Raw genomic sequence first — 11607 nt, forward strand, 5'->3', positions numbered from 1 at the left:
CAGACACTACACTGTTTACTCAGATTGTTGAGGGAATCTTACAGAACCCTTTCCTCGCTTTTCAGCACATAATCAATACACAAGCTCTAGATAATAAGCAGAAACCAACAACAGAGACAGTTCAGAGATTTAAACCACGGTTTGTGATATACTGTTTTTATCACCTCAACAGAAATACATTTCAGAATCCTATTGTGACTGGAAGTGCCCAGCAATCATAAAATGTTTTTACTACATTTCACAACATTGCATTTCGGTTGCAGGTAGATAACGTCGAAATATGATGCTTAAAAATGTTCTAGAAGCCACATAAAATGTCTTAAGTAGCCTCCAATTGTCAGTATATAATTTTTCCAATAAAAACAAAACAAGACCAAACTGAAACATCTATAGAAAGCTTTATATGGGTTTTAAAATAATGTACTTTATCCATTTAATAAGGCATCTCAGACACATAATGAAAACACCAGGCCACATTACAGTGATTGTGGAACATTATTTGTCTACTTTCTTACTGAAATGCTGTGCAAATCTATGCAGTAAGGGGTAATTTACCACAACTGCCAAACAGTTCATGTAAATACATATTATATATTATTTATACCTGAATGTGAATAGAACACAGTTTCTCACTGGACAATTCTATGAAATAACTTTAATAAAAGAGCACTGTAAATATATTCAGATTTACATCGCTGGGAGTGATCAGGGTTCAAAAATAAGGGCAACTATAACAACATTTCTGCAACGTTTTTAAAATATGGATTTATTACGCATGCACTGATGTTAAAATGATGCCGGTCCCTGATGCATTACATTTTCATATTGTAATTCGATAATATGTTGTCTAAATGAATAAAAAACAAAACATTAAAAACTACAATCAATTGTGTTAACATGCTACAAGCGAATTTAGGCATTAAAGCATTATAATGTGTATGACAAATGCATATTCATTTCTTTCAGCTTTGCTAAAGATTATATTTAACAGGGTTATTAAATTATTATTAAGGTTATAAATTATTAGATTAACTTTAGGTAAGCAAAGATGATGTCAAAGGTAATCAAAATGTTTAAAATTCAAAATTCAATGTTGGCTGATACAAATAAAATTGTACTGAAACAATAACTGATATAGTATAATACCGTTTACTGCACTTCCCTAGTATTTGTTAAACTTTTCATAATTAAATAAATAAATAAAAATGAACAATGTAGCTGCATCTCATAAATTACCTAAACATAACGATTAGTACTAAGCAGGGAGACGATATGGTACATATGTCTGTATTCCATAAACTAGAGTCAGTTTTGAGGATCTATACAATCAGCATACCAACATTTGCATTTGTCACTTTATTTAACAAAAAATTTTGATAGTCTAATAGGGGGAAACAAGTGGTACGTAATAGTTGTTGCCATGGTAACCATTGCCTTCCAAGGACAGGGAAGTAATAAGTCTATGGGAGTGGCGAGGGGTGGGGGAGGGTGTTACCAAACCAAAAGGGTGGCAAATAGATGAAAGTGGGAATGTGGTGCAGAGAGGGGAAAGGAACAGAAAGGAGGAGAGGAAAAAAGATGTAACTGGGGCTCGAGTGAATTGAGCTCACGCACCATTTCTCCACCTCAACCCTCAACTCCCAGTGCCGTCATTATCACCATCAACAACATTTGTCTCTGCTGGGGCCTTCATCATAAAAATCACATCATCTCTCTTTATTACAACTGTGGTAGAGCATCTCAGGCTCATGGAGGATGGCGTTTCAGTCCAGGGGCCAGCGACGTGCCGTATCATGAGGGAAGGATCGAGATGAAGGAGTTCCTACACCCAATTATTTACTGCTTGCCACCCGCAGAACTGTGCCTGTCCAAACAGGCATTCCCGACAACTCTCTGCAATGTTTCATTTAAACCACCTTGAGTTAAAGAAAAAAAAAAAAACGCCGGAAGAGCTCACATTTGTCTTTCCAGACACATCTCTGTAATGTAAATAAATAAATATACAATATGGCAGTTATCTGTCAAGCATTCGGTCCAGCTCTCAGTATTACATTTCCACTTTGCTAGTGTGTAGCTAGGTTTTGGTCAACAACAACCCAGAACAAATCTCATAATTGTGGGCGAAACTCAATTAGGTGGTTTCCTGCCTCTTGACAGTAAACGGCTGAGGTGAGGAAAACTGTACGAGGCATAACACATAATGAAGCCGAATCTCTTAAGCTGAAAGTTGTGTTGACATTCACTTCCAGAAGTAGGCAATTCCCCTGACAACTCTGCACAATATTGCTGCTCATAATTATTGGCGGAAGTGACATAAAACAAGAATTTGGTGGTCCCACACAGTCAGCACTTTAGGGACACATTACGGTTCTCCACCAAACCTACAAGGCATACGACTATCATGGTTCCTATAAAACAATAATTAGAAGTTGGTCCCAGAGTAACGTCATTTAGAGGCAGTGCCTTATAGGTTTTATGAATTTGCACTTAAAATAATTTCGTCATAAAGTCCTGCAGGAGTCATTTCATACACATGCACTAAATTGATTTGTTCAAAAAGGACGCAAACTAATTTTGATCCAATTTAGCCCACAGCAAGTGGATCCCATGCTGCTAGGTGTGCTACTCATGTGTAACAAAAAGGAAATGGATTGTGTTGGCTTCATTTAGTCAGTGTAATGGACAATCTGCAATGGAGTGCACTGGAGAAAAACACCAGAATGTTGAAGCCTGGATTAGGCAATTTGATCCAACGAGTCAACTGTGCCGTGTCAATCTCTATATGACAGGGCCGAGAGGAATTCAAACTTTCAAAAGAATTTTGCATTGGCCATTGTCTAAGAAATCAATAAACTGAAGGATTATTTAGTAGTAATTTAGTATAGACTATTTGATCTAATTTCAGTTTTCAAGAGGTGTATCCTAAAAGATACTAAAATATACCCATCATTTCATAAACAGCCTCATTTAAAAAAGAAAGATAAACAATACTATTCGTAAGTAAAAATTATTCAATTAGTTTACACAAAAATAAAAATTCTGTCATCGTTTATTCCCCTTCATATTGTTCCAAACCTAAAACAAGATATTTTGACATTTTTTTCCACTTTTTTGACCCAATGACAAGAAAGTGAGCAAGAGATTGGCAAGAGAAGGGAAAAGTGAAGTAGATTCCTACATTTCTTTTAAGATTACACCACCACCACTCTTGCAGGTCATCGATTTCACCGTGTCCTATTTACCGACAACACCACAGTAATAAGCAATTCTATCTAATTACTACAAGAGCAAAATATCATTCAGTCTTTACAAAAAGTAGATTGTAAAAGGCCACACTATTATAGTACAGTAATCATGCCGTTCAAGAAGGTCATTTCAGCTCACTCCACGGTGCTTTGGAGGAGTCCAAGCAGGATTATGTATTGATCACAATATTAAAATTGATTTTTTCAAAATATACTAAAGCTATCTCACCTCAGCCTTGTAACTCCTCAGTAAAGGAGTTGCAATGAGATCATTGTTAATAATGTTGGAGAGTAATAAAAAACAAACCATTATTGGAAACCATTTTCAAAGCAACCCAACACTAAGATTATAATTAAGACCATAATTTCTCACGTTGCACATTTGACAGGCATCTTCATAAAGGAGAGGAGCACTGGGAGGGTGTTGCAACCTTCCGATTTTAGTTTGGTACAACCAGCTCCATCCAGACTAATGGCTTAGCAGGCAGGCAGTGAAATATTACACATTCACAAAGAACAAGAAAGGCCTCTGGAAAGGTAATTAGGGAATTTCCAGTGCGTTCAACCCTTAAATAAAATAAATCAAATCAATTTCATCTAAGGCAGGCTGTTTTCTCAAAAGATCCTGATAAGTCGGATCTTACAAACTACAATAAAACCACACTGGGGAGCCACACACCTATCCCTCCTGGCCTCCCTGACGCCTTTCCATTTTTACCCGTTATTTCATAACATGTCTATACATAAGCCAGAGGTGACAACCTGTTCAATTAAATGGCACAGTGGCAAAATGGAAAGTGATGGATAGGCATTTGTGCCCCGGGAAGAAATGAGTGGGCTGTGGACCGCTACAATCCATCCTTTGAAAACACAGCTGAGGAGGAGATAGGTAGTTTCTTCCATGCAATGAAACAAACATCAAACAATTGGAAAATCTATCTCTGCTATAAACCTGGATGCTGCCACACTACTGAAACCAGTTTTGTTACCAGACCCACTGACTGGTCCATCCATCAAGAAGGCCAAGAAAAATTGAACTCTGACATTTGGAGGCCTTTGCACCATTGCTTTGGCTTTGATAGAAACTACTGTGAGTGATAAATTGTTTTACCATGCCTGCCCTCCTTGGTACAACATTTAGTTTGATGTTACTGTTACCCAAACTCTTGACATTTGGAAAGAAAAAAAGGTCATACTTTATTTTCCCAAAACAGTCAATTTTTAGGCATGGACAGCAAGGAAATGCAAAATGACATATTAAAGTAATGCCAGATTATGGAGTGTGTGATAAATTGTGCGTAGATGCTATGCAAAGTGCATTTTGCAAGAGATTTTCATTTTCCTACACCTATGGAAAAAGTAGATCTGATTACAGTGAATCAATTCAAGTTGGGAAATTAACTAGGAAAGATGAAGAGTGTTCAGCATACACTCTAATATTTCCGTTATAAGGATAACAGTCAATTTTGTATTTTCAATGCACTCAACAAAAAACACAAGAGTTATAGCAGGAAGTTTACAGCCTGAACAATGGCAAGACTGAATGTATCTGAGAGTGAATAGCATTCCAGTCTATATTTCTACCGTTTGAAAAGAAACGCAATCAATAGCCTAACTAAAATAAATAAATAAAATAAAAAAATCTACCACCACAACCATACACAATGCCCACCCTCAGCATGATGTCATGTCTGTCTAATAATCTGTTTTGTGATCATGTTCATGGATCTGTCAAAATGGCAGAACTAGCATCAACCAAATCTTGTTTAAACTGATTTGTAACTTCAAAAATGTGAAATATGATTACTGCCATGGTGGGAAGGGTTGTAGCCAAGTACTTCTGCTGGACTCACATGGAATAATTTGGGGGTGGTTAATTATTGTTTAGAACAAATAAATATGATTTCCACAATAAAATGCTTTACAAAATGCTTTACACTCCTTGGTCGAGTCAAATAATCTCACATATGTTATGTTTCTCCTTGTATGTACTAGACAAAACACTAGCCAACAGAATCATACACGCTTATGATTTGTTTTGACTGGAGCGTGCATGCACCTGACTGATACGCTGTGAACACAGAAGTGAAACAACTTGTTGCCCTACATTCAGTCATGAGTGTCTCAAATATAGTCTTTATCGGGATTATGTCTTTATTAGTCCCAGTTTCAGAGCTGGATAATGGGCTGGCTTTAACTCCCACCATGGGCTGGTTGCACTGGGAGAGATTCATCATGTGCGACACCGACTGTGATGCGGATCCTCAGAACTGCATTAGGTGAGAGCGTGACCTGATGACTGTCAAAGTTTTACTAAACAAATCATAATGAAGATGTGTGATATTAGTTTATCATTGAAAAGTGTCATAGTAACACCATATTTTTGACAGAATGTTTTTTTTTTGTTTTTTTTCTAATTTGTGATCTGTATATTAATATGGTAATCATTCCGTACAGGTACATCTAAAAAAAATTGAATATCATGAAAAAAGTCAATATTTTGTGTCACTCATTTCAGAAAGTGAAACCCATATATTATATAGATTCATTACACACAGAGTGAAATATTTCAAGCCTTTATTTCTTGAAATTGTGATGATTATGGCTTACAGATCATTAAAACCCCAAATTCTGTGTCTCAGAAAATTAGAATATTACATAAGATCAATAAAAAAAGGATATTTTAAACAGAAATGTCAGGCTTCAGAAAATTATGTTCATCTCTATGCACTCAATACTTGGTTGGGCCTCCTTTTGCATGAATTACTGCATCAATGCGGCGTGGCATGGAGGCAATCAGCCTGTGGCACTGCTCAGGTGTAAAGGAAGCCCAGGTTGCTTTGATAGAGGCCTTCAGGTCATCTGCATTGTTGGGTCTGGTGTCTCTCATCTTCCTCTTGACAATACCCCATAGATTCTCAAAAGCGAGTTTGCTGGCCAATCAAGCACAGTAACACCATAGTCATTGAACCAGCTTTTGGTACCTTTGTCAGTGTGGACAGGTGCCAAGGCCTGCTGTAAAATGAAATCAGCATCTCCATAAAGCTTGTCAGCAGAAGGAAGCATGAAGTGCTCCAAAAGGGACTACGGATGAAAATTAGCCAGTGTTGGCTAAATATGGTGCATTTTACATATCGTTTGTGTTATTAATGTGCATTGTCCCTGATTAAATAAATGAAATGAAATAAAATTTCCTGGTAGATGGCTGCGTTGTCTGTGGACCAGAAAACACAGTGGACCAACACCAGCAGATCACATGGCAGCCCAAATCATCACTGACTGTGGAAACTTCACACTGGACTTCAAGCAACATGGATTCTGTGCCTCTCCACTCTTCCTCCAGACTCTGGGACCTTGATTTCCAAATGAAATGCAAAATTTACTTTCATCTGAAAAGAGGACTTTGGACCACTGAGCCACAGTCCAGTTCTTTTTCTCCACAGCCCAGGTAAGATGCTTCTGACGTTGTCTCTGGTTCAGAAGTGGCTTGGTAGCCCTTTTCCTGAAGACGTCTGAGCGTGGTGACTCTTGATGCACTGACTCCAGCTTCAGTCCACTCCTTGTGAAGCTCTTTCAAGTGTTTGAATCAGCTTTGCTTGACAGTATTCTCAAGCTTGCGGTCATCCCTGTTGCTTGTGCACCTTTTCCTACCCAAATTCTTCCTTCCAGTATTTAATATGCTTTGATACAGCACTCTGTAAACAGCCACACCTTTCAGTAATGACCCTCTGTGACTTACCCTCTTTGTGGAGGGCGTCAATGTTCATGTTCTGGATCATTGCCAAGTCAGCAGTGTTCCTCATTATTGTGGTTTCAAAGAACAAGAGATACCTGGAATTTATACTGTAATGACCACGGGATGGTCATTAATTGAAACTCAAAAGTAAATATTCTAATATTTTGAGATACTGATTTTTGACTTTCATGAGCTGTAAGCTCTAATCATCAAAATTAAAACAAAAAAACTTTTGAAATGCTTTACTTTACATGCAATGAATCTAAAATATATGAAAGTTTCACTTTTTGAAATAAGTTACAAGAAAAAATGAACTTTTTCATGATATTCATGAGATGTACCTATATCATTCATGTCAGACTAATATACGGTATGGAAAAACAAAAAAAAAAGCAAAGAAGTCAGAATTAGTAGGTAAATAGGTAGTAATGTACATTGATTAAAAAAAATAAAATAATAATAATAATAATGAACGTATAAGCAAAAAATCCTGTGACAGGTCACTCCAAACTCAAAAAGTGGAGCCAAAATTTACAACAAAAAAAATCTATTTATAGTTACAAAAACCGATATTTTCATACTTAAAATGGTACAATTATAAAATTACATGGTAACAAAAAGGATGAGGAAGAAGAAAACTACCTGAATGTCACATGATTGACTGCTAAAGCAAGTGATGTAAGAGCTCATCATAGAGATCTTCTCATCCTGCGTGCAAAGGGCGTTTATAGGTCTCATATAGTACTGTTTAGAACAGATGCTGTTTTTCACACTTGCAAACTCAGAGAATCTGCCCCGTATAGTGGGCAGATGTTCGACCATGATGCCCTGTTCCTCATGCCCTTGTGTGTTCTGGCAGAGAGGAGCTGTTCGTGGAGATGGCAGATGTGATGGTGATGGAAGGATGCTGGATATGAGTTTGTGTGCATTGATGATTGCTGGCCCTCGTATGAAAGGGACGCCCAGGGGCGTCTGCAGGCCGACCCCAAGAGGTTTCCTAGTGGAATCAAAAAACTGGCAGATTATGTCAGTATCTTTTGGCATCATGAAATTCAAGAAGAGGACACATGCATCTGGCTCACATGTGGCATTGCCTAGAATTGAAGGAGATACTTCCAAATAATTTTGTCATCATCTACTAGCCCTCATCTCACGTGAACACCTTATGATATTAAGCGGAAAATTAAATATTTCATATATTCCTGACACAAAGCTATCATGGATATTCTGCTAATAATTTGATAAATATTTTAAATAATCATTAAATTAATTATTCTAATCATTTTATTTGATCAAAATAATCTGATAAATATTTTAAATAATCATTAAATTAATTATTAAGCAGTAATTTTATATCATAATCAGTGCGTACTATTTTATATAATCACTGTGTTCAATACGGGGAAAAAACAAAACAAAAAATCATTATTATGTACAGTAGCTACATGGAAATTTATCCCTTTAATGAAATTGTCTTAAATGTACATAAATGTAATTTCAAAGGTGAATCAGCACACACTTAACTTTTTACGCAATAACAATACTGAGAAATTATATTTTGTTGTCATTTTGCAATCTGCAAAATTCCTAATCTTTTTGTCAGTTATATATCGCCCCCTACTGTTGTCTTACTGATATCACAATAAAACCTCATTCTGACCCAATGTTATATTACTTGTAATGAATATTATTGTTTTAAGGTGCATGCCAAAGGTCTGAAGCTGGGAATATATGCAGATGTTGGCACAAGGACATGTGCAGGCTACCCTGGGACTTTGGGCTACTAAGACATTGATGCTAAAACCTTTGCAGACTGGGGTGTGGATCTGGTCAAATTCGACAGATGCTTCATGCCAGACTGGCGTCAGCTGGGAGAAGGTAGGTCGATATGCAAGTCTGAGCAGTATGCTGATGAATTTCAGAGTTTTGCTAAGAAATGCTTTACACTATTTTGTTGTTTTCCAGGTTATATGAACATGTCAAGAGCTATAAACCACACAGGCAGAAGTATTGTTTACTCCTGTGAATGGCCATTATATGAGTGGCCACACCAACAGGTGAGACACATGGAGATTTTTTAATTAAAGGTGCAGCAAATAATTTTTCACTTTTGCATCATTGCTATCTTAAAAGGATAGTTAATCTAAAAATGAAAATTTTATCATTGTTTACTCAGCCTTATATTGTTCCAAACCTGTATGACTTTCTTCTGCTGAACACAAAAGATTATATTTTAAGTAATGAAAGAATGTTCTACTGTACTATTCTTTGAAATCAAATTCTTTATAAAGTGAAAATAGTTTTCTTAAATATTGCTTAGATAAAAGTTGTTTTGTGTATCTTATATTCCAGCCTGACTATGAGGCAATTCGCAAGACCTGTAACCACTGGCGTAACTATGGAGATGTTTATGACCAGTGGACCAATGTGAAGAGCATCCTGGACTGGACAGCTGATCATCAGAAGACCCTGGTCCCCGTGGCAGGACCAGGTAGATGGAATGACCCTGACATGGTATATAGCATCTCAGCTGATCAATTCACTCTCAAATCACAAGTATGGGTAATTTAAAATAAGCTTAATGTGAACCGATTTTTAGCATATCATATTTCTGGTTATGACACCTCAAGCTGATCATAGGGAACTTCGTCCTGAGCCACGATCAGCAGCAGACTCAGATGGTCTTGTGGGCTATCATGGCTGCCCCACTTCTGATGTCCAACGACCTGCAAAACATTTGTCCCAAAGCCAAAGAACTGCTGCAGAACAAACAGATCATTGCCATCAACCAGGACCCTCTGGGCATGCAGGGCCATTGTACATTGAAGGTAAAGTATCTTAGCCCACCTTAGTGCCAAATGACGGTCTTAACCTATCCTTTGTTTCATTACGGTATCTGTCAGTGAGCTGGGATACATTTATCATGTTCACAGGGTGACAATTTTGAGGTGTGGGTACGGCCCTTGTCAGGCAACAGGCTGGCTGTGGCAGTGATGAATAGACAGGAGATTGGTGGTTCACGCAGATTTATCATTTCTGTGGCGACGCTGTCTAGTTGGAAGCTCTGTGACCCGAAGTGCACCGTAACGCAGATCCTGCCTGTGTACCAGGAAATGGGTGTCCAGAATCTCTTTTCTGAAGTGATGGTCCAAGTCAATCCTACAGGCACAACACTTCTCAATGTCTGCCCTATCAAAAGCAGTCCTCATGACACCCTGTGACATGACTCGGAAAGCAAAACTTTCCATAGAAATGGGAAATTTATTATTGCACTAATATGATCGAGTTAAACTTCCTGATGTTTTTTATGAAGACTTATTTTCCCTTTCGAATACTGCTGTAGAATCCATTTTTAAAACTTTTAAAAGTGCACACTAAGGAATCAAAATTCAGTTGTAGTAATGTATCATTTTACTGTACATAAAACATTCACAAAGCACTTTAACTCTAAGAAATGTTGAGTTTGTACTTTACACACCTGTATTACCTATGTTTTCAGTTCTCCAAAGATGTACTGTACTACAAAACCTTATCACATTAATCCATAATCTGTTCCACTTCACAGTGAAGACTTACAATGTGTTTAAAGGTTTCAGTGCCAAATAACTTATTTTAACATAAATAAAGACCCTCAGGGATTTTACAGATCATTTGGCAGCACATGTCTTGTTCTGTAATGGATATAATTGATCTGAAATCAATTAAAGCGTTTATGTAAGTTTCAGTGCTACTTTTTGAATTACTATAAAGTGATGGGCACTTTACACTCAATGTATTTACACTCAATGTATTAATCAATATGCTGGTGAAGCTTTATTGCATATATCTCTTTAGTCTCTTTCTCAGATTGGCATAAACCACAAGTTGACCAACAACAAGATTTTCTGTACCAATAAATGTCAAATTATAATAAAATATGTATTGTCTTGGAAATGGCATGTTAATCTTGATACAATATCATACAGTACAAAACATGTAATCATGACATTTCTAAAAATAATACCAAATTTATAAATAGCCCAATGACTTTCCAAAAATGAGTTTGTTTTAACAACAAAGTCATAAACATAACACATATGAATTCCCCATGACATATAATATACAAAAGTCATTTCTATAGTTCATTAGTACATTGTAATAAGCGCCACCATGTGTTTTGGAGGCACATGACTTGTTTTCGTAGTGGGTCAGTGGGTTCATTCTTGTCATCCACACATGCATGAATTGCAGCATATGACCAAAATCCATCTGGTAGTTTTTACGATTATGAATTTTGCATCATTTGACATATTTTGTGAGTTACTATGAGAGCATGAATATGGTGTTCACTAAAATCAACCCTTTGACTTGGTAAATTAACTGATTTTATTGGTAACAACACAGATCGCATCCAAACTATCCAAATTTTATGTATCATTATAAAAATTGAGAAACCATCTGTAATAGTCATGTTTATCAAAGGAGTCTAGCAGGCTTTGAATTAAATTTGAATTAACCACAATTAGCCTTCTCAAACAGTATATCAAAGGTGCATGCAGGTCAGTTGCATGCAGTGTATGTGAGTATTAACAGATTGCAAGAAACTGTTAGCAGTAGCCCTGCATGAGCGACAGTATGAAAATGAGC

The 11607-nt window shown here is 36.8% G+C and overlaps 1 pseudogene across 1 annotated transcript; it reads left to right on the plus strand.

Moving 5' to 3' along the window:
* Window positions 1-5360: 5360 nt before the first annotated feature.
* Window positions 5361-10202, plus strand: LOC306883607 (alpha-galactosidase A-like; annotated as a pseudogene). The gene is made up of 7 exons: window positions 5361-5524; window positions 7841-8007; window positions 8682-8859; window positions 8947-9038; window positions 9334-9495; window positions 9612-9809; window positions 9915-10202. The product of its transcript is annotated as an alpha-galactosidase A-like (transcript).
* The last annotated feature ends 1405 nt before the right edge of the window (window positions 10203-11607 follow it).

The sequence above is a fragment of the Barbus barbus genome, assembly GCF_936440315.1.
Source record: "Barbus barbus genome assembly, chromosome: 17".
NCBI lineage: Eukaryota > Metazoa > Chordata > Actinopteri > Cypriniformes > Cyprinidae > Barbus > Barbus barbus.